At 42.5% G+C, this 25,335-nt stretch overlaps 3 pseudogenes; all 3 read right to left on the reverse strand.

Annotated features, from left to right (window-relative positions):
• Positions 1-16,209: 16,209 nt before the first annotated feature.
• LOC141267835 (5S ribosomal RNA) lies at positions 16,210-16,329 on the reverse strand (annotated as a pseudogene).
• A 4,026-nt stretch (positions 16,330-20,355) lies between these two features.
• On the reverse strand, positions 20,356-20,475 carry LOC141267333 (5S ribosomal RNA; annotated as a pseudogene).
• A 606-nt stretch (positions 20,476-21,081) lies between these two features.
• LOC141269751 (5S ribosomal RNA) lies at positions 21,082-21,200 on the reverse strand (annotated as a pseudogene).
• Positions 21,201-25,335: the final 4,135 nt, after the last annotated feature.

Here is a 25,335-nt window from a genome sequence, read left to right on the forward strand (position 1 = left end):
TATATATTATTAGTACACTTGTATGAATTTGTATCGTGCACTTTATATTTTTTATCTATCCATTGTTTATCTATATTTATATAGATTTTATCCCATTTACATATTGTTATTTATATCCACTGCCATCCTTTTAATGCTATTATAATCTATATGGATGGAGTCAGTCATTAATTTTCCCTTGCGTATGTCTCTTTCGGATTTTATCCCCTTTCCCGTTTTGTCATTGTGATTTTTAATTCAACTATTTAATAAAATCTAATCATTTATTATTCATTGGTTGATGTGTCTATTTTTAGGTTTAGATTTGTAATTGACACATAAACGTTTAATATTTTTTGCTTTATTAAGCTAATTTTTTTTGTGGTTATATATCCTGTATATTTACAGAGGTCTGATCATTCCAACCATGGATTTCAAAGCCAAAGAGGCCGTATGGCATTCACAAGCTTTATCAGTATTTAAAGGGAAAGGGATTCAATTAGATAACACTGCTCAAGTTGACATCAATGAATGTAAGCGCACTTTGAAATTACTTTACCACCGTCGCATAAAAACATGGTGGAACAAATTTTCGTTGGAACAATATGTTAAGGAGAAACTTATTCCACGGGGCCTACGCATACAGGTCTTTCCTTCCTATGGGAGGGAAGACTCTGATTTTGTCAATCGATGGGAGGAATCCTGTGATTGATGTTCTTGTGAATTTTTGGGCCTCATTATTAATAAAAATGGCACCACTCTCAATGATATTGACTCTGAGATTAGTAACAAAGAAGCAAGACTTAAATCCTTGATTCCAGTGACAGATTTTGAAAAATTTAGTGAAGATATGGAAGCTTGTTTTTCCTTATGGGAGAAACAAATTAGCACCACTAAGACCAACAAATATCTACGTGATCAATCTGACAAAAGCAGTAATAGGATCTATAAATGGAAATTTACAAGATCTTTTCAGGGCGAACGGAGAAGCTCAGAGTCCTCCCACATGTCAACCGACAATGAATCTATTGATTCCTCTTCATCTAAATTCAACTATAACACAAGACTGGGTCAGAAGAGGCAAAATCACTGGAGAAATCACCCTAAACAAACCACTCTGATGGAGGCTGGCATGTCTAAATCCACATTAAAGGTAATCAATCTGACGGATCACATTCTCACTACCCCTCAGACTAACGTTCTAATGAAGGGTTTAACGTTTTCACCAACTAGTGGTTTCGACTTATTTACTGGTCTCAAAGATCTTCACCTCTTCGCCCGTAAATTGACTTTTAAAAAAATATTTCATAAAAAATGTAATGATAACGTTTTCTCTACTATAGAAGAACGGGAGGCCTTGAGGACCCTTGAGAGTCTTTTGGAGGAGCAAACTGTCAAATCAATGGGTAAATTTCCATCATCCATTATTCCGAAGTCTCAGCGTTTTCCTCCCCTTTCGATGTACTCGAATATAGAATTATTCGTGCAATTGGTAAGTGACGAATTTAAACAGATACCAACCTCAATTTCATTTGACAACTGTAGTAGAGAGGAGAGGAAGGCGATTAAAGAATTACAATCACTTCCAAATATAGTCATTAAACCCTCAGACAAGGGGGGTAATATCGTACTGCTCCCTCTACCAAAATATGAGAAAGAAGTTAGACGTCATTTAAATGATGAAACAACTTATAAGAAATTAACATTTAATCCTCTATCTAAATTTCAGAGCTCCCTTGAGATCATTCTCAATGATGCGGTCCGGAGGGGAACCTTGAATAAACAAGAAATGTCTTACCTTTTTAAAAAAGATCCATTGATTTCAACATTTTACGTCCTCCCTAAGACCCATAAGGACCTCACCAATCCTCCAGGTAGGCCCATCGTATCTGGTGTCGACAACTATTGTGAATCTGTTTGTAAACTGATTGATTATACCTTACGTCCCATTGTGGAAACCCTACCGTCATATCTAAAAGACACTTCAGACTTTCTGAAGAAAATTGATGGAATTCAGGTGGATGGGAGCGTCGTCTTAGTTACATGTGACGTCGAATCCCTCTATACATCTATTCTCCATGATGATGGGATTAGGGCGGTGATAGCCTTCTTGGAGATGTCAAATGTGGATAGGGATTTTGGTGATTTCATCACCATATTGTTGGACTTCGTCTTGAAACATAATTTTTTTATTTTTAAGGATGCCTTCTTCCTACAGCTCCAGGGAACCGCTCTGGGGGCAGCTTGTGCCCCCTCGTATGCCAATTTGTTCCTGGGGCTGTGGGAGAGGAAGATTTTTATGACTGATCCCATTCCCAATATTGACAAGGTTTTGTATTGGGGTCGTTTCATTGATGACATCTTCTTTTTATGGCAGGGATCCCATGAGGACCTCGTATCTTTTATGATGGCTCTCAATGAAAACGACCTCAATATAAGGCTGACCTTTAAGTGTGGACAACACAAAATTGAGTTTTTGGACGTGTTGTTGGATATCGACCAGGATGGTTCTATTCACACAGACGTATTTCGTAAACCAACTTCGGTGAATTCCCTCCTATATGCTGCCTCCTCACATCCTAGGAATCTTGTGGAAAACATTCCAACTGGACAATTCCTTAGAATACGTCGGATTTGTTCAAGTGACGCCAAATTTGAAACCCAAGCTGACTTATTAAAAAATCGACTTCGTGAAAGAGGCTATAATAATAAAATCATTCAGCGTAGCTATCGAAGGGCTAAATTTTCTAAAAGGAAAGATCTATTATATAAGAAACAGATGCGAGGAACAACGGATGTGGTGAGATTCATTTCCACTTTTAACACAAAAAGCCCTGAAATTTGGACTGCATTGAAGAAACATTGGCGGATTCTGGAACTTGATCCATCACTAGCACCTTATATTTCAAAAAATCCTACGATCACTTATCGAAGATCTCGAAATCTACGAGATATGCTAGTTCATAGTCATTTGACAACTAATAACAAATACCTCTTTGATTCCAAGGGCCCACAATGGGGCTGTCGACCCTGTGGTGGGTGCGTAGCCTGCCCTAATATTGACTCAACAAAGATTTTCACGAATGCTGACAATTCTAGGACTTTTAAAATTACTCATACAGTGACATGTAACACAGTAGGCGTCATATATAGCGCCAGATGTCCGTGTAATAAGATCTATATTGGAATGACTACGAGGGAATTACGTAGAAGGACACGTGAACATGTCCTAGACATAAGGGCAGCTAGTGACAATGAAAATCTTGAAGAGTTAAAGACCATTCCTCGTCATTTTAAAAAATTCCACAACTGTGATCCGTCAACTTTAAAGGTAAGTGGGATTGATCGTGTTTATCCGGGGATTCGGGGTGGAAAATGGAAAAAACTTTTGGCACAAAAAGAGGTGAAATGGATCACCGTTTTAGAATCTATGTCTCCCCGTGGTCTTAATGAGTCTTATAGTTTTGCTCCCTTTCTTTGATTAACTTATGTGCGCTTCATTTATTGGTTCTTGTATTTATTTATTTATTTTTTATTTGTTTTTAATGCCCCCTTTTTATATTTCTTTCTAGTTTCTTTGCTCTATCCGAAGGTTTTTCTTGGTGGTTCGTGATTATTGTGTGATTTTTAGTGAAAACGCCGGATCAACGCCCTGTGATGATGGAACCGCTTTCTACATATATTCTTCACATTTTACACTTATGTATCACTTCAGTCATATGACTTATTATATGTTCACCACATGTTTTATATGTACATTATGTATATATATATTTTTTTATATATATATATATTTATTTATATATGTATATATACATTTTTGGCTTTATGCCTATGTATTTATGTATTTATGGAATGATTTATTTGTATCTTTGTTTCACTTTTTCTACTGTTTCATATTTGTCCACACCTATTTTTACACTGTTTTCTTTTTAGTAGTACGATTGGGATTTCCCTCATTCTTAGCGTTACACAGTCTAATGTCACTTCCGGTTCCTCTTCTTTTGCGTTCCAAGCTGACACGCACGTTGGCACCGCCTCGTCCTGTCATAACGTTACACTGTTTAACGTCATTTCCGGTTCCTCCTTTTTTCTTGCGCTCCAAGCTGACACGCACGCCGGCGCCGCCTCATCCTGGACAGCAGTGCTCTATGGAGACGCGTCTCTCTGGGGGGAGGCCGCGCCGACACGATCATGCATGATCTGCACAGCTCCTCCTCATGCACCACCGGTCTATAATAATGAGCTATTAGCTCTACATATATATATATGCCCTGATTTATTCAGTCTCATTGTATCCTTGAGAAAGCAACAGCGAAACGCGCGTCGGATGTGAGACACAGCTCGGGTTAGTACATGTGCTTACATGATCCTATATGCACCCTCTTGACTGTTTTTTACCCACTGAGTGATTACTAGTGGTATTCTTATGTAGTTGGCGATTCTTTGAATGGATTGATATACTATTATGCACCTTATATAAACTTCATCTATTTAATTTAATATATTATACCATTTATTGTTTTGTATTTATTATTATATTGAAATATATTTTGTATATTCATTAATTCATATCATTAATAATTTATGGTCATATATATTATTAGTACACTTGTATGAATTTGTATCGTGCACTTTATATATTTTTTATCTATCCATTGTTTATCTATATTTATATAGATTTTATCCCATTTACTTATTGTTATTTATATCCACTGCCATCCTTTTAATGCTATTATAATCTATATGGATGGAGTCAGTCATTAATTTTCCCTTGCGTATGTCTCTTTCGGATTTTATCCCCTTTCCCGTTTTGTCATTGTGATTTTTAATTCAACTATTTAATAAAATCTAATCATTTATTATTCATTGGTTGATGTGTCTATTTTTAGGTTTAGATTTGTAATTGACACATAAACGTTTAATATTTTTTGCTTTATTAAGCTAATTTTTTTTGTGGTTAAGTAGAGATTGCGTATAATTGTATTTATATATGCGTTTATAAAATATATATATATATATATATATTAATTAATAAATTAGAACTTCATATATATAAATTTAAGTAGCAATATTTTGAATTACATTAGAACCAACCAATATATGTATAAGATATTTAAATAATTCTGTTTCTGTATGAATTTGATATTTAATTTTAATTTCTTATATGTCCTTAGAGTTTTCATTCCAAAGCAGGATTTGATCAAAGAACTCTAAAATGGATTTATTTCTTTATTCACACAGGAAGTGAAAAAATTGCATGATTTTATGTGTATAACATTTTAAAATAATAACAATATATCTAGTTGAACTATAATATATATGTAATACTTATTAATTCTTTTGTGTTGCTAATATTTTCTGTGCATGAAGTGTTCGTGCAAATTAAAGTAGCTTTACAGCATGACGTGTGACAGCTGTGGCCTTTGAACTTTGAGCTAATAGTATAGGATCCCATTCATTCTATTTTCAACTGATGTAACTTAAGACCGGGCAGCCAGTGAAAAAAGAATCTAAGACAAGAGTTTTTTCAAGTGTCTGAAATTCCAGTGACTTACTCTCATATTATATAATATGTACTTGGGGAATATTCAAAGAAATAGAATCATAGAATCATAGAATGGTAGAGTTGGAAGGGACCTCCTGGGTCATCTGTTCCAACCCCCTGCTCAAAGCAGGATTCACTAGATCATCTCAGACAGATGTCTGTCCAGCCTCTGTTTGAAGACGTCCATTGAAGGGGAACTCACCACCTCTCGTGGCAGCCTGTTCCACTCATTAATCACCCTAACTGTCAAAAAGTTTTTTCTAATATCTAATCTGTGTCTCCTCCCATTTAGTTTCATCCCATTGCTTCTAGTCTTTCCTTTTGCAAATGAGAATAAAGATGATCCTTCTACAATGTGACAGCCCTTGACATATTTGTAGACAGCTATTAAGTCTCCTCTCAGTATTCTTTTTTGCAAGCTAAACATTCCCAAATCCTGCAACCGTTCCTCATAGGACATGGTTTGCAGACCAGTCACCATTCTGGTCGCTCTTCTCTGAACTTGCTCCAGTTTGTCTATGTCTTTTTTAAAATGTGGTGCCCAAAACTGTACACATTATTCCAGATGAGGTCTGACCAAAGAGGAGTAAAGACCGATAATGACTTCACGTGATCTAGACTGTATGCTTCTGTTAATACATCCCAGAATTGTATTTGCCTTTTTTGCTGCTGCATCACACTGTTGACTCATGTTCAGTCTATGATCTATTAGTATACCTAAGTCTTTTTCACATGTACTGTTGCTTAGCTCTATTCCTCCCATTCTGTATATGCTTTTTTCATTTTTTATTGCCCAGATGTAGTACTTTGCATTTTTCCCTGTTAAAAACCATTCTGTTGGTTGCTGCCCACTGCTCCAGTTTATTTAGGTCTTTTTGAATCCTCTCTCTTCTCTAGTATTAGCTATCCCTCCTAGCTTTGTGTCATCAGCAAATTTAATCAGTTTACCCTCAATTCCTTCATCTAAATCATTGATAAAGATGTTGAACAATACAGGTCCCAGGACGGAGCCCTGTGGTACCCCACTTGAGACATTCATCCAGCTGGATGTGAAGCCATTTACAACCACCCTTTGAGTCCGATCACTAAGCCAGTTATGAATCCACCTAACAGTTGCCTGGTCCATTGCATACTTGGTCATTTTTTCAATAAGGATGGTGTGAGATACTTTGTCAAATGCTTTGCTGAAGTCAAGATATGCTATATCTACAGCATTTCCCTGATCCACCCAGTCAGTGATTCTGTCATAGAAGGAAATTAAGTTAGTCTGACATGACTTGTTAGTTACAAACCCATGCTGACTCTGGTTAATCACTTCATTCTTATCCATGTACTTACATACATGTTGTTTAATAATTTGTTCAAAGATCTTTCCTGGTATAGAAGTCAGACTCACCGGCCTATAGTTCCCTGGGTCCACCTTCTTCCCCTTTTTGAAGATAGGAACAACATTTGCTCTTCTCCAGTCTTCTGGGACTTCTCCTGTTCTCCAAGAATTTTCAAAGATTATGGAGAGTGGTTCTAAAATTTCATCTACGATCTACTTCAGTACTCTGGGGTGTAATTCATCTGGACCTGGAGACTTGAACTCATTTATGTTAGCTAAATATTCCCTCACAATCTTTCTGTTTACAGATAACTTGGATTCCTCTATTCCTTTAAAAGGACAGTGGAGATCAGTTGATGTTACATTTTCTTTCTGAGAGAAAACAGATGCAAAATAAGAATTAAAACGTTCGGCCTTCTCAACATCCTCTCTTACCATTTCTCCATTTTCATCCTGTAAAAATCCTATAGCATCTTTGACTTTTCTTTTACTTTTGACATACCCCCAAAATCCTTTTTTATTGCTTTTGACATCTCTTGCAAGCCTTAATTCATTGTCAGCTTTAGCTAACCTGATACGTGCCCTGCTGGATCTGCAGACTGCATTATAATCTTCTTTAGATATGCCTCACTCTTTCCATTTAATAAACATTTCTTTCTTTCTTTTTAGCATGTGTTTAAGTTCTGTGTTCATCCATCCTGGTTTCCTTAAATGCTTCCCATTCTTCCTACTTTTCGGGATTGTTAACGATTGTGCTTTGAGAATCTCATTTTTAAAAATTTCCCATCCTTCCTGGACATTTTTGTCCTTAAGGACATCCAGCCATTGGATCCCTCCTATTCTCTTTCTGATTCTCTTAAAATCTGCCTTTCTAAAATCTAACCTTGAAGTTTGAGTCTTCACATGTCTTCCTCCTCTAGTTATCCAAAATTCTATAATAGCATGATCGCTGCCTCCTAGGGTCCCAGCCACCTTTACCTCCTCAACCATTTCCTCCCTTTTTATAAGGATTAGATCCAAAGTAGCATATCCACTTGTTTTCTCCCCTACAAGATAAAGTTGTCAGCAAGAGAGGATAAGAATTTGCTTGACCTGTTAGTTTTACTTGACAGAGATTCCCAACAAATGTCTGGATAGTTGAAATCTCCCATGACCACTACGTCATATTTTTTGGAGAACTTGGTCATTTGATACATAAAGAGTTCATCCATATCTTCAGCTTGCCCAGGTGGCCTGTAGTAAATGCCTACAATGGTGTCCTTTCCGTTGTTCTCTCCTTGTATTCTTACCCAAACAGTTTCCACAGAACTCCCAGTCTCTGAAGCTTCAATCTCTGTGCAGATATACGCTTTTCTAACATACAATGCAACACCTCCTCCTCGTTTATCAAGTCTGTTTCTTGCAAATAAGTTGTATCCTTTTAGCCTTTTATTCCAATCATGTGTATCGTCCCACCAAGTTTCAGTGATTCCAATGACATCATATTCCTTTTCCTGCGTTAGTAGTTCCAATTCTCCTTGTTTGTTGCCCATGCTTTGTGCATTTGTATAAAAACATTTTAGTTTGTGATTGGTTTCTCTTCCTCCCATATTTTTATTATTTAAATTGTTTTGTCTTTGTTCTTCCTTTCCACTTCCAGTAGCAGAGATCTCAATAGTATCTGTCAGCTGTATGGCTTTTTCTGGCCTTTTGCTTCCCTTCCCACATTGTTCTAGTTTAAAGCTCTTCTGATGAGTGTAGCAAGGCGACTTCCAAATACATGTTTTCCAGTCTTCGTAAGGTGCACCCCATCTCTAGCAAGTAGTCCATCGTATAGGTAATTCATTCCGTGATCCAGAAATCCAAATCCTTGTTGACGGCACCATCGACGTAGCCAGTTGTTCACCTGTAGAATCTTATTCCACCTCATTGTTCCATGGCCATCCACTGGGAGGATGGATGAGAAGACCACCTGCGCTCCCAATTCTTTCACTTTCTTGCCTAAGTCTTCAAAGTCACTGCAGATGGTTTCCAGGTCCTTTCTTGCGGTGTCATTTGTCCCCACATGTAGTAGCAGGAATGGGTAGTGATCTGTAGGTCTGAAGAATCTTGATATCCTGTCAGACACATCTTTAATTTTTGCTCCTGGAAGACAGCGCATTTCTCTTGAGGTTATGTCTGGTCTGCAGATAGCGGCCTCTGTTCCTCTTAACAGGGAATCCCCCATGACCACCACTCTCCGTTTTTTCTTCACAACATTCTTCTTTTTCCATCCAGGAGGATTCTGAGGGCTTACAAGGTTATTCATTGCTGGCAAAGTCTTATTTTGCTGTATTTTTTCATGGTTCTCCTGCGTGAGAGCCTGGTACTGGTTCCTGAGCAATATGGGTGCTGACTGCCTCTCGATCCTCCTGCTTCTGTTGGTCACATGCTTCCATTCCTCTGTTTCGTCAGGTGCAGTTCGAATTTCTTCTCTTTCTGAATCATGAAGAGATAATTCTGCTCTGTCTAAGAACTCTTCACCTTCCTTAATGATTTTCAAGGTAGTTAACCTCTCTTCTAGATTTCGCAACTTTTCCTCCAACAGGGACACAAGCTTGCATTTCTGGCATGTGAAGTTTGGCTTTTCCACTGGCAAGTCTGTGAACATGTAGCAGGATATGCAGCTCCCCAAATGGCTCCTGGACTCTTCCATGTTCTTATTGTTAATGTTCTGAAAACAGTGAAAAAAGCATAAAAAAAAAAGCTTTACCGATGTCCTCTTTTCAGCTCCAACAGCCAAAATCCAGTGTTCTTTGAGCTCGCGGAGACTCTTTACTTACCCCAAAATGCAGTGGGAATATGCAAATTAGCTCCTCAGGACTCCTCCCCTATTTTACCGATGTCCTCTTTTCAGCTCCAACAGCCAAAATCCAGTGTTCTTTGAGCTCGCAGAGACTCTTCACTTACCCCAAAATGCAGTGGGAATATGCAAATTTTCTCCTCAGGACTCCTCCCCTGGTTTACCGATGTCCTCTTTTCAGCTCCAACAGCCAAAATCCAGTGTTCTTTGAGCTCGCAGAGACTCTTCACTTACCCCAAAATGCAGTGGGAATATGCAAATTATCTCCTCAGGACTCCTCCCCTGGTTTACCGATGTCCTCTTTTCAGCTCCAACAGCCAAAATCCAGTGTTCTTTGAGCTCGCGGAGACTCTTCACTTACCCCAAAATGCAGTGGGAATATGCAAATTATCTCCTCAGGACTCCTCCCCTGGTTTACCGATGTCCTCTTTTCAGCTCCAACAGCCAAAATCCCGTGTTCTTTAAGCTCGCAGAGACTCTACACTTACCCCAAAATACAGTGGGAATATGCAAATTATCTCCTCAGGACTCCTCCCCTGGTTTACCGATGTCCTCTTTTCAGCTCCAACAGCCAAAATCCAGTGTTCTTTGAGCTCGCGGAGACTCTTCACTTACCCCAAAATGCAGTGGGAATATGCAAATTATCTCCTCAGGACTCCTCCCCTGGTTTACCGATGTCCTCTTTTCAGCTCCAACAGCCAAAATCCAGTGTTCTTTGAGCTCGCGGAAACTCTTCACTTACCCCAAAATGCAGTGGGAATATGCAAATTATCTCCTCAGGACTCCTCCCCTGGTTTACCGATGTCCTCTTTTCAGCTCCAACAGCCAAAATCCAGTGTTCTTTGAGCTCGCGGAAACTCTTCACTTACCCCAAAATGCAGTGGGAATATGCAAATTATCTCCTCAGGACTCCTCCCCTGGTTTACCGATGTCCTCTTTTCAGCTCCAACAGCCAAAATCCAGTATATAAATATAAAGATATTCAATTGATATGGCAATGCGCATTAATAAATTGGGATACAACAATTTTGGGTTAAATATATATATATATCTAAAACTTCATATGTGGAATGTTTGAGTTGAACAGATCTGTGAATGTCAGAGTGAAGGTGACAGATGAGTAAATCAGCAGCTGCTAAGTGTGATTGATGTGACAGAGGCCTCGTATGTATGTTTGAAAAAAAAAATGTTTCTTTATGTGAATTCACAAAAATATATTTAATTCTGAGGAAATTATAATACATAATTAGGTATTACAGTGCCTACAAGTAGTATTCAACCCCCTGCAGATTTAGGTGGTTGACACATGCGGAATTAACTTGGCATTGTGACATTTGTACTGTAGATCAGCCTGGAAGTGGGAAATGCAATGCAGCAACTTTTTTTTTGTTTTTTTGTTTTTTTAAAACATTAAAAGTTAATTCAGAGTGTCATTTATTATTCAACCCCTCAAACCACAAGAATTCTGTTTGTTCCCTCTAAAGTATTAAGAAGTAGTTCAGGCACCAAGAATAATGAGCTTCACATGTGTGGATTAAAGATCTCTTTTGCCAGCCTTTTCTGACTATTTAAGACCCTCCCCAAACTTGTGAACAGCACTCAGACATGGTCAACATGGGAAAGACAAAAGAGCATTCCAAGGCCATCAGAGACAAGATCGTGGAGGGTCACAAGGCTGGCAAGGGGTACAAAACCCTTTCCAAGGAGTTGGGCCTACCTGTCTCCACTGTTGGGAGTATCATCCGTAAGTGGAAGGCTTATGGAACTACTGTTAGCCTTCCACGGCCTGGACAGCCTTTGAAAGTGTCCTCCCGTGCCGAGGCCAGGCTTGTCCGAAGAGTCAAGGCTAACCCAAGGACAACAATGAAGGAGCTCTGGGAAGATCTCATGGCAGTGGGGACATTGGTTTCAGTCAATACCATAAGTAATGTACGCCACCGCAATGGTCTCCGTTCCAGACGAGCCCGTAAGGTACCTTTACTTTCAAAGCGTCATGTCAAGGCTCGTCTACAGTTTGCTCATGATCACTTGGAGGACTCTGAGACAGACTGGTTCAAGGTTCTATGGTCTGATGAGACCAAGATCGAGATCTTTGGTGCCAACCACACACGTGACGTTTGGAGACTGGATGGCACTGCATACGACCCCAAGAATACCATCCCTACAGTCAAGCATGGTGGTGGCAGCATCATGCTGTGGGGCTGTTTCTCTGCCAAGGGGCCTGGCCATCTGGTCCGCATCCATGTGAAGATGGATAGCACGGCCTACCTGGAGATTTTGGCCAAGAACCTCCGCTCCTCCATCAAGGATCTTAAGATGGATCGTAATTTCATCTTCCAACAAGACAACGACCCAAAGCACACAGCCAAGAAAACCAAGGCCTGGTTCAAGAGGGAAAAAGTCAAGGTGTTAGAGTGGCCTAGTCAGTCTCCAGACCTTAACCCAATTGAAAACTTGTGGAAGGAGCTCAAGAATAAAGTCCACATGAGACACCCAAAGAACCTAGATAACTTGGAGAAGATCTGCATGGAGGAGTGGGCCAAGATAACTCCACAGACCTGTGCCGGCCTGATCAGGTCTTATAAAAGACGATTATTAGCTGTAATTGCAAACAAGGGTTATTCCACAAAATATTAAACATAGAGGTTGAATAATAATTGACCCACACTTTTATGTTTAAAATTTAATAAAATTCAACTGAGCAACATAACTTTTTGGTTTGTAAGATTTATGCTTCTGTTCATAAAACCTACTCTCGTTTGCAGTTTGAAGGCTCTAACTTATTTGCATCTTATCAAACCAGCTAAATCTGCAGGGGGTTGAATACTACTTGTAGGCAATGTATCTACATATATATATTTCTATATTTCTTTAATAATTATTATTTCTTGATTTAACTAATAGTGGATAAGGGCAACCACACATCAAAATGGTTTACAAAGCAAATTTATATTTAGAATAATATTCCACATGATAATATTCTTGAATAACTATAATATTATTTTTAATTGTTACCTAAATAGGTACACACCTCTCTTTAGTCAAATCTATGCTACTCATCGATATGAAATTTATGCACAATATTTCTAGAAGAATAATTATTTTTAATTTGGTTCTGATATATACATAAATTTTATAAAATAATATTTTTGGTGTGAAGGGGGAAAATGTGTTTTTGATCCTGATTACATAATCACTTTTGATCAATACTTATTTTCCACACATTTTAATAAAGAAGAAATAATAATAAGGTACTATGGTATAATTAAGAAGGGTATTACATGCAAAGTTGCATAATTTAATATTTTTTGGTGGTACAAGTTTATGACAAATATGAAATCATCCAGATAATGGAGATATAAGGGTATTTTTTATGGAGAATATAATTACTCTGCATTTGTCATTAAAATTTAAAGGCCTTATTTTTATTTTTATTCTTATTTTTACTCTTAATTTTATTTTTCATTTTTAAAATTTTATTCTTACTTTATACTTCTTATTTTTCTATTTTTTCATTTTTTAATTCTCATTTGATTTTATTTGAGTTCAATATCTCAATTGAGAAAACACATTCATATTTAATAAAGTAATGTCTAATACAAGAGTATTGCTTCATTAAATATATATTGCTAAAGAAAAAAATGTTTACATTTTCTGAGTAAACACAACAATTCATTCATTCATTTATTCATTCATTCATTCATTCATACATTCATATATTTATTCATTTTGGTTCAGGAGTATACATTCTTTGATATTATTGGTTTAATAAAGATATAAAAACTTGTTTTTTCAAAATACACTGACACCTATGGGTTGGAAAAGGTAATTACACCTATGACATAAAAATGTTCTATCATATGGAGAACTTGATTGATAATGAATTATTATCTATTATTGTTTATTATTCCAAACATAATTTATTTTAATATTTTGATAATAATTAGATGGATATTACTGATTGCTATGGTACGCTGTGATATCATAGGTTAGGAAAAACTGCCAGATTTGGTATCAGATTAGGGAATGAAGACTTCAATCAAGACATCGCAATTATGAATTCTATCTTAATAAAGACTTTTAATTTTTATAAATCAAAGAGATTCTCAAAAGTTACAAGAAGAAGCAACTGATATCCGGACGTCTCAGAAGGTAACAGGTGTGACTGCTGAGTGTTATAATAGACTGTGTCCATTACATACAATACAATTCACACCACTGATCACCAGGACGGCAGAGGACGATGATCCTATATGTACTGTGTTGTGTTTAAGTTTCATCACGTTCCAGTGGTTTCTTATCACCTGCAACGCTTCAATGAAAGCTGGTGAACAGGTAATACCTGGCATATGTGTCCTGTATATAAAGGACTGAGTACTGGTTATGGTGCTATATAAAGCAGGAAAGTGTCAAGTTAACCATTGCTTTACTGACCAAAGACGTCACATCTGTTCCAAAAGTGACACAAGACCAGTGTGGACACACGGAAGATTCCAAACACGATCCAACGTAAGTCCAGGTGACACTGCACAGATATTAAAGCTACATTTCATCCATGGACTTTGTTTTCTTATCAACTGACACACATGATCTTTCTAATAAAGAGTACAGTTTATGGACTGTACAATATCTACATGCTGTAATTTATTTCAAAGGAGTTTTCATCTAAAGACTGTGTTATAAAAGAACCAAGAAGAAGACGAGACGACGACCCGATGACATCAGATGATGACGATTGAACCCGCGATTGCTTCAATTTAGATATAGGGAAGTATAATTATACATATTAAATGAATATTAGTCACGGCTTACCATAACATGAATTCACATTATTATATAACAATAATCCGATATTGATACTATTATTACTATTATTATTAGGGAAATTTAATGATATTGCCAAGGAAGAAGGAAAGAAAAAATGATTGATGAATGCATCTTCTTTTGAGAAATTTCAGTTAAAGTCCTTTTATTCTCAAAAAGGGGGAAATGTTAAATGGTTAATTATGGAAATTCATTTGGAATGTTAATCGATAATCATTTTTCTTAGTTCTATGCCTCAGCCATCGTGTCTAGTTGACATGCGCTATTTGTGTGTGTATTTTTGGTTCACCACCATATGTAGAACAGGTGTCCATACGACTGGCTATAAAAGCCCATGGTACAGAAAGGGGGGGCTCTCTTGCTGTGCCCACCCCACAAGACACAGAATCTTCATGCTGAGAAGCAGATGACATGTAGGCCTGGACACATGCTGGACAAAGACATGATTTACCAGCCAGGATCCAAGGAAAGATGGGTGAATCTCAACAATTAATCTAATTATGGACAAATGGACAATTACTTTATAACTAATTATTGTATGTACCTGCTGCAATCTGATTCTTTTTAATGGACAATCCAAGAATAAATAGATACATTTTTTTATAAGAATATCGTGATATTGATACTTTGAGAAGTCCTCAGTAGAAAAAAATAATACAGGTAGAGTATTATTTTACAATCTCCCATCCAAGTACTAACCAGGCCTGACCCTGCTTAGCTTCCAAGATCAGATGAGATTGGACATGTTCAGGGTGGTGTGGCCGTTGGCAGAGACAAGCCTCTCACTTGCTGCTTTTCTATTTTGACGTCTGGCTGCCGGCTGCCCTTTCCAGTGCTCAGCAAGACCAGGTCCTTTTGTGCTTTCCCTTCTCTTCAATTTTTTTGCTGGCTTCCTTAAAAGGTCTTGTAGACACAACGCCCCACTCAGAGCCACTGAGCTCACTGATCGGCTGCAGCGTTGTCGACGGAACGTCAGCTTCACGGCCAATGCCACAGGCCGGGAGCAGAGGCGAGACTCACCGGTAGACCCGGGTAGGGTGAGTAGAGCGCGGTTAGTTGCTTTCTAATAGCCTGCAGCCGGGGATTAACTTTTAATGAAAGGGAACAATCCCTTTGACTGTCTGCAGCGCGCCACACCTAGGAAGCGCACTCTCACACACATGCCAGCATGCACACGTGCTCGCACGTGACAACACCCCCTATCTGCCCCTACAACCTCTCCGTCACCATGCATCAGACTCTCCTGCCTGTTTTATGATTTCAGGGCCCTAGCAGGAATCACCCCCCCCTCCCCAATTCCTTCCGCACCTTCCTTGCCTTCCTTGCACTGAGGTTAGCTCTTTGGCAGCCGTCTGGCTTGGTTACACAAGCTTCTTTGCAGACTACCATGTTACTTCTGCTGGCCCTCGCTAGGCGGCCGGCATCCAAAACCTTCCCTGGGCACCTGCTGAAAGCCTGGCCCCTTCACGGCCCCGGGTGCTTTTAACGCCATCATTTCCACACGGCGAGCTGCGGAGTCAATAAACACTCCTAGCCATGGCAAGGAGCTTGGTGTCAGGCCTGCGTGAAGGCGGCGGGGTAGCGTACTTAGCTGCCAACTGGCTCAGAAGCCTTAGGGCTTCCATCATCTAAGTTACTTAAGGTCGGTGTCCGGCAAAGCGCCGCTCCATGCTAGCTGAGCTGGGCAGTAGGTAAAAACGTCATCAAAATGGTCTACAGCACCCGGTGTTCCCAGGAGGTCTCCCATCCAAGTACTGTCCAAGCCCAGCCCTGCTTTGCTTCCGAGATCAGATGATATCGGGAGTATCCAAGGTGGTATGGCCAGTAGAAGCTGCTCAATCCACCGCCCGGCCAGCCTTTCTCAGGATCGCTTGGTGGCGAGCAATCTGGCCGTGACAGGGCGGGCTCCGAAGGGTCCATGCAAAGTCTGTGCCGTCCCTACAGGTGTAGTCTGTTTAGCTGTGATTCACCCGCCGCATCAGGTGTCTTCAAAAATGGCTCGGCGCAGGGTCTCCTGCAGGCTAAACCCTTCATCGCGGTAATGTGACAGAAAGAGCAAGCTGGACCCGTAACTTCGGGGCGGAGCGAGACGTCCAGGGGTGAATGAAGGAAGAGGGTGAGATGGTTGCCAGTGACTTTGAGCTGCTCTTCAGGGGGGAGGGTCGTGTTGCCTGCAAAGGTCTTCTGCTTGGGGTTACCGGTGGTTGCCTCCAGCCACGCGGGAGACGCTGGTCCTAGTATTAAAAGTAAAGAAGCAACAATGCTGGAGGCCCACGGTGATCAGAAGGATGCTGGTATTTTACAGAGATGAAATAGCGCAAGAGAGAAAGCAAATGAAAAAAAGAAAAAAAAATGAAGGTGTGCACTTGTGAAAGGGAATGGAAAAAAGGCATAGAAGAGAGTGCCCCCTGCTGGTGGAAGGAAGGAAAAAGCAAAAGCCTATAGCACCTGGTATTCCCAGGCGGTCTCCTATCCAAGTACTAACCAGGCCTAACGCTGCTTAGCTTCCGAGATAAGGCGTGTTCAGGGTGGTGTGGCCGTAGGCAGAGACAAGCCTCTCACTTGCTGCTTTTCTACTTTGACGTCTGGCTGCCGGCTGCCCTTTCCAGTGCTCAGCAAGACCAGGTCCTTTTGTGCTTTCCCTTCTCTTCAATTTTTTGCTAGCTTCCTTAAAAGGTCTTGTAGACACAACGCCCCACTCAGAGCCGCTGAGCTCACTGATCGGCTGCAGCGCTGTCGACGGAACGTCAGCTTCACGGCCAATGCCACAGGCCGGAAGCAGAGGCGAGACTCACCGGTAGACCCGGGTAGGGTGAGTAGAGCGCGGTTAATTGCTTTCTAATCGCCTGCAGCCGGGGATTAACTTTTAATGAAAGGGAACAATCCCTTTGACTGTCTGCAGCGCGCCACACCTAGGAAGCGCACCCTCACACACAAGCCAGCATGCACACGTGCTCGCACGTGACAACACCCCCTGCCCCTACAACCTCTCCGTCACCATGCGTCAGACTCTCCTGCCTGTTTTATGATTTCAGGGCCCTAGCAGGAATCACCCCCCCCTCCCCAATTCCTTCCTTGCCTTCATAGAATCATAGAATCATAGAATCATAGAATGGTAGAGTTGGAAGGGACCTCCTGGGTCATCTGGTCCAACCCCCTGCTCAAAGCAGGATTCACTAGATCATCTCAGACAGATGTCTGTCCAGCCTCTGTTTGAAGACGTCCATTGAAGGGGAACTCACCACCTCTCGTGGCAGCCTGTTCCACTCGTTAATCACCCTAACTGTCAAAAAGTTTTTTCTAATATCTAATCTGTGTCTCCTCCCATTTAGTTTCATCCCATTGCTTCTAGTCTTTCCTTGTGCAAATGAGAATAAAGATGATCCTTCTACAATGTGACAGCCCTTGACATATTTGTAGACAGCTATTAAGTCTCCTCTCAGTCTTCTTTTTTGCAAGCTAAACATTCCCAAATCCTGCAACCGTTCCTCATAGGACATGGTTTGCAGACCAGTCACCATTCTGGTCGCTCTTCTCTGAACTTGCTCCAGTTTGTCTATGTCTTTTTTAAAATGTGGTGCCCAAAACTGTACACAGTATTCCAGATGAGGTCTGACCAAAGAGGAGTAAAGACCGATAATGACTTCACGTGATCTAGACTGTATGCTTCTGTTAATACATCCCAGAATTGTATTTGCCTTTTTTGCTGCTGCATCACACTGTTGACTCATGTTCAGTCTATGATCTATTAGTATACCTAAGTCTTTTTCACATGTACTGTTGCTTAGCTCTATTCCTCCCATTCTGTATATGCTTTTTTCATTTTTATTGCCCAGATGTAGTACTTTGCATTTTTCCCTGTTAAAAACCATTCTGTTGGTTGCTGCCCACTGCTCCAGTTTATTTAGGTCTTTTTGAATCCTCTCTCTCTCTTCTCTAGTATTAGCTATCCCTCCTAGCTTTGTGTCATCAGCAAATTTAATCAGTTTACCCTCAATTCCTTCATCTAAATCATTGATAAAGATGTTGAACAATACAGGTCCCAGGACGGAGCCCTGTGGTACCCCACTTGAGACATTCATCCAGCTGGATGTGAAGCCATTTACAACCACCCTTTGAGTCCGATCACTAAGCCAGTTATGAATCCACCTAACAGTTGCCTGGTCCATTGCATTCTTGGTCATTTTTTCAATAAGGATGGTGTGAGATACTTTGTCAAATGCTTTGCTGAAGTCAAGATATACTATATCTACAGCATTTCCCTGATCCACCCAGTCAGTGATTCTGTCATAGAAGGAAATTAAGTTAGTCTGACATGACTTGTTAGTTACAAACCCATGCTGACTCTGGTTAATCACTTCATTCTTATCCATGTACTTACATACATGTTGTTTAATAATTTGTTCAAAGATCTTTCCTGGTATAGAAGTCAGACTCACCGGCCTATAGTTCCCTGGGTCCACCTTCTTCCCCTTTTTGAAGATAGGAACAACATTTGCTCTTCTCCAGTCTTCTGGGACTTCTCCTGTTCTCCAAGAATTTTCAAAGATTATGGAAAGTGGTTCTAAAATTTCTTCTACGAACTCCTTCAGTACTCTGGGGTGTAATTCATCTGGACCTGGAGACTTGAACTCATTTATGTTAGCTAAATATTCCCTCACAATCTTTCTGTTTAAAGATAACTTGGATTCCTCTATTCCTTTAAAAGGACAGTGAAGATCAGTTGATGTTACATTTTCTTTCTGAGAGAAAACAGATGCAAAATAGGAATGAAAAAGTTCGGCCTTCTCAACATCCTCTCTTCCCATTTCTCCATTTTCATCCTGTAAAAATCCTATAGCATCTTTGACTTTTCTTTTACTTTTGACATACCCCCAAAATCCTTTTTTATTGCTTTTGACATCTCTTGCAAGCCTTAATTCATTGTCAGCTTTAGCTAACCTGATACGTGCCCTGCAGGATCTGCAGACTGCATTACAATCTTCTTTAGATATGCCTCCCTCTTTCCATTTAATAAACATTTCTTTCTTTCTTTTTAGCATGTGTTTAAGTTCTGTGTTCATCCATCCTGGTTTCCTTAAATGCTTCCCATTCTTCCTACTTTTCGGGATTGTTAACGATTGTGCTTAGAGAATCTCATTTTTAAAAATTTCCCATCCTTCCTGGACATTTTTGTCCTTAAGGACATCCAGCCATTGGATCCTTCCTATTCTCTTTCTGAGTCTCTTAAAATCTGCCTTTCTAAAATCTAACCTTGAAGTTTGAGTCTTCACATGTCTTCCTCCTCTAGTTATCCAAAATTCTATAATAGCATGATCGCTGCCTCCTAGGGTCCCAGCCACCTTTACCTCCTCAACCATTTCCTCCCTGTTTATAAGGATTAGATCCAAAGTAGCAGATCCCCTTGTTTTCTCCCCTACCTTTTGGAAGATAAAGTTGTCAGCAAGAGAGGATAAGGATAACCTTCCTTGCACTGAGGTTAGCTCTTTGTCAGCCGTCTGGCTTGGTTACACAAGCTTCTTTGCAGAGAAACATGTTACTTCTGCTGGCCCTCGCTAGGCGGCCGGCATCCAAAACCTTCCCTGGGCACCTGCTGAAAGCCTGGCCCCTTCACGGCCCCGGGTGCTTTTAACGCCATCATTTCCACACGGCGAGCTGCAGAGTCAATAAGCACTCCTAGCCGTGGCAAGGAGCTCGGTGTCAGGCCTGCGTGAAGGCGGCGGGGTAGCGTACTTAGCTGCCAACTGGCTCAGAGGCCTTGGGGCTTCCATCATCTAAGTTACTTAAGGTCGGTGTCCGGCAAGGCGCCGTTCCATGCTAGCCGAGCTGGGCAGTAGGGCAAAACGACATCAAAATGGTCTACAGCACCCGGTGTTCCCAGGAGGTCTCCCATCCAAGTACTGTCTGAGCCCAGCCCTGCTTTGCTTCCGAGATCAGACGAGATCGGGCGTATCCAAGGTGGTATGGCCAGTAGACGCTGTTCGATCCATCGCCCGGCCAGCCTTTCTCAGGATCGCTTGGTGGCGAGCAATCTGGCCGTGACGGGGCGGGCTCCGAAGGGTCTATGCAAAGGCTGTGCCGTCCCTACAGGTGTGGTTTGTTTAGCAGTGATTCACCCGCCGCATCAGGTGTCTTCAAAAATGGCTCGGCGCAGGGTCTCCTGCAGGCTAAACCCTTCATCGCGGTAATGTGACAGAAAGAGCAAGCTGGACCCGTAACTTGGGGGCGGAGCGAGACGTCCAGGGGTGAATGAAGGAAGAGGGTGAGATGGTTGCCAGTGACTTTGAGCTGCTCTTCAGGGGGGAGGGTCGTGTTGCCTGTAAAGGTCTTCTGCTTGGGGTTACCGGTGGTTGCCTCCAGCCACGTGGGAGACGCTGGTCCTAGTATTAAAATTAAAGAAGCAACAATGCTGGAGGCCCACGGTGATCAGAAGGATGCTGGTATTTTGCAGAGATGAAATAGCGCAAGGGAGAAAGCAAATGAAAAAAAGAAAAGAGAATGAATGTGTGCACTTGTGAAAGGGAATAGAAAAAAGGCACAGAAGAGAGTGCCCCCTGCTGGTGGAAGGAAAGAAAAAGCAAAAGCCTACAGCACCTGGTAGTCCCAGGCTGTCTCCCATCCAAGTACTAACCAGGCCTGACACTGCTTAGCTTCCGAGATGAGACGAGATCAGGCGTGTTCAGGGTGGTGTGGCCGTAGGCAGAGACAAGCCTCTCACTTGCTGCTTTTCTACTTTGACGTCTGGCTGCCGGCTGTCCTTTCCAGTGCTCAGCAAGACCAGGTCCTTTTGTGCTTTCCCTTCTCTTCAATTTTTTTGCTGGCTTCCTTAAAAGGTCTTGTAGACAAAACTAGTGTTGAGCCACCCCCGTAGTGTTCGAGTTCGGTTCGGTTCGTCGAACACCCGTGTGTTCGTCGAACTGTTCATCGAACACCTTCGAACACCGTTAAAACCAATGGCAGGCAAACAAAAACACATAGAAACACATAGAAAACACCTTCAAAGGTGTCCAAAAGCTGACAAACTGCTCAGAAGACATAACTAACACATGGAAAAGTGACAAGTACATATAGTCATGCGAAAATAAAAGAGGTGGAGGAGTAAAAGGAGGGGGAGACACAGATATAGGCATGTCATGCCCTTCTAAAATCCAAAAAGTGAGAAGCTGACACGGCCAGTCCGTTCCTGCCCGTGCCACCTCCGTGTCGCCGGGTTTGTGCCAGAACCGCGGTGGACCCTGACGGCAGCCCCCCTCTCCTAATACTGGTGCCTGTCCGCTGGTGGGTCGTGCCCCCCGCGGTGGGGGGGGAGTAACATCTGCAGAAGAAAGACCATCTTCCAGCCAAACTAACATGTCGACTTCTTTTCGTGGACAATGTGATACGATCCCTTTGTTACGGACACGCCCATCGCTACAAATTCCAGATGAGGCACAAAAACAGCAGGTGCTTCAGCGGATATCAAGTGCTCCTTCAAGTGGGCTCTCCTCCACCTCAACTTCAACATCACAAATACTCCAGTCCTCAGAGGTGTCACCCCAATCGCACTTGCTTCCTCACAGCTCCCAAGTCTCCAGCTGCCGGTCTGAGTATGGGGTAACACAGATGGTTGAGTCTGCACAGCTGTTTACTCATACTATAGCCTGGGAAACGGAGGTCTGCTCCAGAGCTTCTGTTAATCCAGACGAGGAAATGATCTGCACTGATGCCCAGAATCTTTATAAGTCGGATCCAGGACCAGATGAAGAAGGTTCTGAGCATAATGTAGACCCTCGTTCCCAAACTGTAACTCCTGTTGGTGGAGACAATGATGAAGACGATGATGAGACTCAAATACCTGATTGGAGCAACAACTTGACTTTTCGGTCAGGGCAGGAAGAGGTTGGCTTTGAGGACAACAGGTGTGATAACACACAGGGTGATGATGACAAGGTTGGAGATCCCACTTACTGTCAACCCACAGTCAGCCAGTCGATGAGGTCACCCGGGCCTTTGCCTGGCCTTTGGGATGTCGCGGTGGTCGGCTCCCTGGCCCGTACCCTGGGGTCACTCTTTAAAAGAGTGGATAATTGTTAATTTTATAAGAGTTTGTGACACCACCTGTGGTATCTGGTGAGAAGCACCAGCGCTGCAGCAGTCCACTGAGGCCCGTGATAAGGCATCTCGATGGTATAGCTCCCCACAGGTGGAGCTAGGTCTCAGGTCAGCGTATGCAGGGGGAATGCAGGACAGGCGAGACCCAGCTGGGTCAGAGCAAGAACGGAAACGGACACGGTAGTCACTTCAGTACCTTTTACTGGAGGAAATTCAGGCACATCCTGGAGCACTGTAGGGTGAAGGGTGCATATCAGAATCCTCCCCAATGAGCGGGTGTAGGGCCTCCTGTTTCTTGCCTCTGCGCAGTAAGTTTCTGACCTGCCTGGAGCTAGGCCTAACTTTGTCTCTGTCCTGCGCTGGCTGACCTTGTGGTAGGGCCTTCTCTTGAAGTTCACGCTCCCAGTATGCGGGGCCTAAGCGTCTCCTGGCTCTGTTACGTATCAGCACCTTAGCGATCCTGGGACTTGTAGTTCTCCAGGGATTCCGGTTATGCCTTACTGGGTCATAGAGATCCCGGTAAGCTCGGATCCGGTGTCCGGTAAATGCTTCGGGGTGAGCTGGTTAAGCTCCTCTGCCCCTTATGTACTAACTCGCCACTCGCCTTCGGCCTACTCGGGCCCTCAATAGGCTATACACACTAACGGCAGCTTGCCGCGCTTCACCGATCTTATGACGCCGGCACACCTTAAGCTCTATCTGGGCTCCCTGAATCTAGCTAGCAGGAGCCTCATGCTCCACTGCTGAACTATTAACTGAGTTCTCTAGACTAGACTGAGCTACACTGCAGACTGACCTCTCTTAGGCTTCTCTACTGCAGGAACTCTTCAGAGGAACTGAACTGCCTAGCTCCACCTTCCCTATTTATATCCCTAACGTTCTCCCTCTGCTGGTCTGAGGTGGAAGGTGGAGATGTGTGAATGTTTATGGGGGCCTCTTGTGGAGGATTCCATCAATACACTCTTCTAGGATCTGTGATACCAAGCGCAGCGGGGCGTCACAGATGCTATTGAGGACGAGGTTAGGTTGCGCCTTCCTGGACAGAGACGGAGTACTGAAAGCATGTCAACAACTGCATCCTCAACCACAACTCCGCCTCTGACCACAAGTCGTAGTGGCTCTTCAGGTCGCATGGGCTCTAAGCCTTGCATAGCCTGGGCATTTATTCAGATCGATAAGGATGACCCAACTCGTGTTATCTGTAATATTTGTCACCAAAAGCTAAGTAGAGGCCAAAAAATCGATAGTTTGAGTACTTCATGCATGTACCGTCACATGGATATGAAGCATAAGTTGCAGTGGGAAGCTCACTGTGCTACAATGCGGCCTAGCAGGCTGGGCCAACCACCGTCTGCCCCATCTTGTGCATCCGCGGCCTCTTCATCCTCTGTGACTGGGGGGACAGCAGTCACACATGTTTTTGGACGCAGACCTGCCACCTCTTTACCTGCAACAGCCAGTGTGATTGGCAGGTCGTCAGTTCATTGGGAAGTGGAAACACCTGCTGGTGTTGAGAGCTCTCTGACATCGAGAGCACCACCTTTGGATCAAGGCAACCTAACATGTCCGCCTGCATCTTCCTCACAGACTGGCAGTTTGCCAGGGACACCCTACTCAACCCTGTCAAAGCACAACAGCCAGCCCTCGGTCCCTCAGATGTGGACAAGTAAAAGACCATTTCCTCCTAGCCATGAGAAAGCTAAGAGGTTGAATTTCACCATCTGCAAGCTGTTGGCTACAGAAATGCTGCCTTTCTGCCTGGAGGACACAGTGGATTTTTGAGACCTTATGTCCATCGCAGTGCCCCAGTACCAGATGCCCAGTCGGCACTACTTCTCAAAGAAAGGTGTGCCTGCGCTCCACCAGCATGTCGCACACAACATCACCGCTTCTTTGAGAAACTCTGTGTGTGACAGGGTGCATTTCACCACAGACACTTGGACGAGTAGGCATGGACAGGGGCGTTACATGTCGCTGACAGGGCACTGGGTAACTATGGTGACATCAGGACAAGGGGCTGCTGTCCAAGTCTTGCCATCCCCGCGAGTTGTACGTCAATCCTCTATCTAGAAGTTCCTCCACTGCTTCTGCCTCCTCAACCTCCTCTCGGTCCTCCATCTGCACCCAAAGCCTGTCTGGTAATGCCACCTGCTTTCTAACTGCACACCTCCTTACTATGCTGGCAGCAGGGCTCAACGGCATCAGTGTTTACTTTGAAATGTCTGGGAAATGTGAGTCACACAGCTGAGGACTTGTGGTCAGCTCTGGAGACCCAGTTTCATGAATGGTTGTCTCCACTGGACCTGCAACCAGGGAAGGCCGTGTGCGACAATGCTGCAAACCTGGGTGCGGCCCTTCGCCGGGGCAATGTTACACACGTGCCTTGTATGGCTCACGTGTTGAACCTGGTTGTCCATAAATTTTTAGCCCACTATCCCGGACTAGATGGCCTTCTTCTAGGGCACGGTCGCTGTGTGCTCACTTCCGCCGTTCGCATCCCGCAGCTCAACGACTTACATCTCTACAGAAGTCGTTGGGCCTGCCAGTTCACCGGCTGAAATGCGATGTGCCGACACGGTGGAATTCAACTCTGCACATGTTGCAGCGACTGTGGCAGCATCGACAAGCCCTGGTGCAATAGTTTCTGACGTATAGCCTGGGCCAACGAGATCCAGAGGTGGGGCAAATCACACAGCAGGAGTGGTCTCAGATCAGGGACCTATGAAGTTGACGCGCCCCCTGGGC

Source organism: Phyllobates terribilis, unplaced genomic scaffold (genome assembly GCF_046119375.1).
Source record: "Phyllobates terribilis strain yellow unplaced genomic scaffold, ASM4611937v1 Scaffold_4__5_contigs__length_816908805, whole genome shotgun sequence".
In the NCBI taxonomy this organism is placed as follows: Eukaryota; Metazoa; Chordata; class Amphibia; order Anura; family Dendrobatidae; genus Phyllobates; species Phyllobates terribilis.